Here is a 5928-nt window from a genome sequence, read left to right as displayed (position 1 = left end):
CGTGACCTCACATTGTCGGCCCATGTTCATCTTGGAGTCAATGATGATTCCAAGGTCTACATGCTTTGCTGTGTTTCATCTGCTTAATGGCTTTCAAGGCCCCTTGATACATTGGTGTTGCATAATAGATCTCGTGGTATTGTCTTCAACATTAGAATCTTGGTTCAGGAGCTTTTGAAAGTGCTTCTCCATCGTGTCCTGACAGTGGAGTTGTCCTTAAAGAATTGATCCATTCTTGGACCTCAGAGTGTGCTTGGCCCATAGATAGCTTTGGTTGTGCTGAAGATACTAAGCATGTCATGGCTGTTTGAAAACTCCTGAATATCTTTTCCTTTGGTCTTTTTTTGCTCTTGAATTTCCCTCTGAGTCTTAGCTTTAATGTGGTGATGTGTCTAGCTCATGTTTGGAGTTAGTGATATTCTGCTAACCTTTGAATGCTCTCTTATTATTGGGAGTGACAGTTTAATTTTCCCTATAATTCTCATTGAACAAGTCCTGCTGTTTCTTTATGGAGAAGCCTCAAGATATTTTGCATTCCTCATGGTTGCCTTTTTTAATGTTCTCCCAGTAATCAATGGTGTCAAGATCTTCAGGGCAGTCAGAGAGTTTTCCACTGAGGTACTGCTGGAGATTATTGCTTTTAGCAGGGTCTTTCAAGCACTCAATATTGAACCTCTTCCTCAGTTGCATCTTTTGTCTCTATCATTTTGAGGAATAAAAAGGGACATGAAGGAACATATCAAATGATGATCTGCCCAGAAGTCATCTACACGGGTTACATCTCTGATAATATGGACATTGTGACAGTCCCAGGCATACACTATGATACAGTCAATCAAGTGCCAGTGTTTCGAGGGTGGTGCACCCATGATATCTTTCATTTGTTTCTTTGGCAAGATAAGGAGCTTGTGTTGATAAAACCATGTTCTGAACTCCTGCTCAGGAGAAGAATTCCATTTGAGTTGACTTTCCCCACATCCGCCTTTCCAAATGTTCCTCCCATGGCTCAGAGTCCCTTCCCACTTTCTGAAATCACCAAGAAAAAATTATCCTATCTTCCTTGGGGACAGTTGACAGGACTTGGTCAAGATAAGAACATAATTCTATTGTTTTGTCATCTGCATCAAAGGTCACTATGACTGTTGCATGTTGTCAGATGGTCAGTTCAAGACAAAGGGCCTTGAGACACTTGTTGATGCCAACTGGACATTCACATTCTGGCATCTGAGTAATAATATTGGTCTTGATAGAAAAACCAGTGCTGTGGATGTGTCTGTCTTTTTTACTTTTTCTTTACAAAAAAGGTAGAGCCACCACCATGCTCTGTGAGATGCCCTTCTGCTGCATGTCTGGTCTCAATAAGTGTACCAATGTCAATATGAAATTGCACAAGCTCTCTGGTGACAAGTGCAGTCCTTTGCTTCAGCCAATCACCCTTAGGGTCGTCTATCAGGGTGCAGACATTCCAAGTTGCAAACTTCATTACTTGATTTGGACCACAGGCAGAGTGATTCCACTAGACCTAGTTTTCCAATCGGGTGAAATGAGACAGACTATGATTATGGCACCCTCCCTAGGCTCTTCCTAAGACAGGATGAGCAGAATGAATCTTAAATAAGCCTGCTAAATCATGATTGCAGCTGATAAATTGTACACCCATCTCAGTTCAAAGTATAAAACAACCATCATACAACCATCTCTTCTGTGTAAGTCTGTGACTAGGCTCTTCTGATAAATCACTGGCACCTGTCCCCATCAACACTTACCTATAGCCATAGGACTTGCTATTGAAGGAAGATGCCTGTACATGCCTTCTTTTAACATGGAGATGCTATTGCACATAAGCAACCACATGATAATTTACATGAAGAAAACCATAATCCGATGGCAAGAAAAACCTGGATGACTGGAGGATTATATTCCACTGCAGCCTTCATCTGTCTTTGCATCCATTGTGAAGTTTTCTTTCTTCACCCAACTGCTCCACCACTGATGATTTTTATTTTTATTTTTGGATTGCTATTAGTCTAAAAATCCCCCCCCTCCCTCCCTTGACCTTAATGCCATGGGTGGCCCTACCTGGAGTAAAAAATTCCAGACTGCATCACTCTCAAGGTTATTGGTAGCACACACGCCTCTTCACGACATCAAAGTTGCAATCCTTGGGTGGTCAGTATTGCAATCCTTGGGTGGGTTAAAATGGTCTAAGTGTTCTATGTGTCTGCACTCCCTGATACTGTTGTACATGGAAAATTATAATTCTCTCTGTACAACAGTATATGGTGTAGATCACCACAGCTCTAAAGTGTGTGGTATCCTGTCCAAAGGTCTGAGTAAACAAGTATACTCTCACAAACATCTCTCTTCTCTCTACACCCAGGTATGAAATCCATCACTGAACGTTTGAATTAACACCCTAGTGAGATAGCTCCTATTTTGGGCCACCCTGGGGTCTGAACTACAAATTCTGTCCAGCTAAAAGCAGCACCCTCACTACAGCCCATGCTAAAGCCTTGAGGCTCCATAGGCAAGGGCTCTGACAGACTTGGATCCTCCTGTATCATGTACAAAGGCACCTACCACACAATCACCAGGAGATTTCACTTCTTCATCTATAAATGAGAATGTAAGTGGGATAACTAGTCTGCTGGCTTCTACAGCTGGGTTTTTCCCCCAGTTTCCCAGCCACTCCTCTCAAATATAACACAGTCTTTAAGCACCAAAGTAGCAAACAGGCAAACAAAACAAAAACTTTCTGCCCTGTCCCAGGCACAAGGAGGGGGAAACCTTTAGCTCTGGGTCCAAAACAGCAGCCTGGCCACTCTGTGCACTAAGCTGTTAGCTTACACCTGCTTCCTTGCTCCTTGCCAACTGTTCCCTCACAAGTTGCCTTCTCCCAAATCTCACCTCTGGGATTTTAAGTTTTCGGTGGGACACCCTCTCATTATCAGAAGGTGCTGCAGCTTAGCAGGGCTGGCTGCTCCTATTCAAGGAAAAAACTACCCTGTTACAGGGAGACAATCAAATGTGGCAGCATTTGAGAATGGTCAAGATACCGGGGTGGGGAGGAGTGGGGGGGGACATGGCAAAAGGGACCTAACTGTAGGAATATATTACAGACCTCCGAATCAAGATGAGGAGCTAGATATGGAATTCTCCATAGAACTAGAAGAGGCTGCGAGAGCACAGGATATGGTCGTCATGAGTTACTTTAACTACCCAGACATCTCCTGGGAAAAAACACTCAGCCAGATCTGACCAGTCACATAGATTCCTGACTTGTATCAACGAACCCTACCTGTCTCAGGAAGTATATGGACCGACCAGTGGAAATGCCATCCTAGATTTCGGTTTGGCCAGGGGGGGATGACCTGGTGAGTGATCTGAAAATAGGTAATCTAGGGGACAGTGGCCACAACACCATCACTTTCACTGTCCATCGTAGGGCTGGGAAATCTGTCAGTAAGGTGCAAATTCTTGACTTTAAAAAAGCTGACTTAAATAAGCTAAGGGATTTAGTGTGTAATGTCCTATGGGATCGTGGACCACAGAAAAGAATTGTGGATGAAGAGTGGTCGTTCCTCGAGGATACAATCCTCAGTGCACAGAAGTTGTCCATACCTGTACACAAAAAAAGGTGGCACAAGGGCCAAGAGAACATCTTGGCTCAATAGGGAAGTCGCAGATCTTCTGAAAAAGAAAAGGGAGGCTTACCAATGATGGAAGCTAGGAATACATGGTTGGTCTACTTCTCTTCTGTGGCAGTTGCAGGAAGTGTTGGTGGTGGCAGTGGCAGTGCAGCAATCAGTCTTGAAACCAGGAAGGAAGGAATGTGGAGGGGAAGGGGCGGATAGACAAGAGCATAGGAAGGTTTATTTGAAAACCACCAAGAAGGGCCTGCCATGAACACATGAACAGTATTCACTGGCAGGCAGAGAGAGCCTCCATGCTGTGCAGTGCTGTAGCAAGGGGGGCTGGGGCAAGCGGGGCAAGTGCCCCAGGCACCAAAATGAAAGGGTGCCAACAGGTGCTGCCCAGCCAGGGTGGGAAACGGGATGGATCTGCAAGGACTTCGTCTGGGGGCATGGGAGGGGGGAAGGGCGGCTCCCACTGCTGTGTGTACTCCCAGGCAAGAATGGGGGTGTGTGCCCTCTGGATCTGTGCACTGGGTGAGAGCGAGCTGCCACTGTGGGCTTTGCCCCAGGCACCAAACCTCATTGCTATGGAACCTCAATCCACCCACCCTATTTACTTGAAAGTAAACATGCCTGACTCCTTCCCCTTATCATGTCACTTTTGTCTATTTTGGCATCCACTACCACCACCACCCACCACAGTGGGGCCCAGCCTAGTGTCAGGTGTCCCTTACCAATGCAGACAAGTGCCAGTTGTGGAGGATGTTATGACGCCCTCTTGCAACTCCCGTGTCGGAAAGCAGCTCTCATCCTGCACTCGACTGCTGTACTGCACTCAACTTCAGCGTTCACTCACCTTGACCACTGCAATCACATTCCTGTGCCCCTGATGGGCAACTCTCCCTGATGGGCTGTGACCTTCTGCCTCTGATCTGCTGTCTTTCTTTGCTTCAGACATCTCTTATCAATACAATGTATGCATACCCTGACCGCTGCTCCCACAATTTATAGGACTTCAGCGGGTCAGGAAAAGGTCATCCCTACCCCCTTGTTTCGGTGCAAAAAACCAGTTGGTTCTGACATGCTGGCACCATCCTGAAAATTGTTTTGCCAAAAAGTGCCAAAACCCTGTGCAAAAAGAGCACCCCAAGAAACCTGCTCCCCAAAAGAAAAAAACAGCAAGAGCACCAAAAGCCTTTTGCAATGGGGTAGGGGGGCACATTTTGGTAGCTTTGGAATCTGCTTAATTTTTCAGCTGCAGAACTTGGTGGGGTATGTGAGGTGAAATGTTTGTGGTCTCCCCCTGTACAATGTAGAGGAATCCTGGCAACCCACCACCCACTGTTTTTTTTTCCCCTTGTGCTGGCTGGGATTGCCCAAGGAAGGTTGTCGAACAGGTGCATGACAAGAGGGTGCCTGAATTCTGCAAATTATCCTTCCCCCCACCCCTCCTTTCAGTGGTAAATATATAAATTGGTACATGCATGCAGGTGCCATTCTGCAAAATTTCTTTGCTGGATGGGTTCGTGCTTAGATACGGGCTAAATTTCTTTCCTGGTAGAGAGTGAAAAATAATGCAAGGATCAAATAATTCAAAAGACACTTCTGGTCCATATTGAGACTCATGCTTCACTTGAAGCACAGGAGTATTATAGTTTCATAGTTTCATAGTTTCTAGGGTGGCCCTCCACCCAAAATAATTGCCCACCCATTGCAGGAATACCCGTGGGTCTGACTATGGGATGAGCTTGTGCGTTCCAGACCCTAGCCGCCCTGACCATGAAGTAGCGCCTCCTGATGTCCAACTTAAACCTTCCCTCCGCCAGCTTGTGACCGTTATTCCTGGTCACTCCTGGCGGCGCTCGGGGGAACAGGGACTCCCCCAGTGCCTGTTGATCCCCCCTGACTAGTTTATAGCAGGCCACAAGATCCCCCCTCAGCCTTCTCTTCTGGAGGCTGAACAGGTTCAGGTCCCGTAACCTTTCCTCATAGGACCTGCCCTGCTGTCCCCTAATCATGCGAATGGCCCTCCTCTGGACCCTCTCGATGCTGTCCACATCCCTCTTAAAGTGCGGCTCCCAGAACTGGACGCAGTACTCCAGCTGCGGCCTGACCAGTGCCGCATAGAGGGGAAGGATCACCTCCTTGGTCCTGCCTGAAATGCATCTGTGGATGCACGACAAGGTACAGCTGGCCTTCCTAGCCGCCTCCCCACACTGCCGAGCCATCTTCATCTTGGAGTAAATAATGACTCCAAGATCCTTTTCCACCTCCGTGCTGACAAGAGGGGAGT

Source organism: Alligator sinensis, unplaced genomic scaffold (assembly GCF_000455745.1).
Source record: "Alligator sinensis unplaced genomic scaffold, ASM45574v1 scaffold675_1, whole genome shotgun sequence".
Lineage (NCBI taxonomy): Eukaryota > Metazoa > Chordata > Crocodylia > Alligatoridae > Alligator > Alligator sinensis.
The sequence above is the reverse complement of the archived record's forward strand: the minus strand, read 5'-3'. Positions refer to the sequence as shown.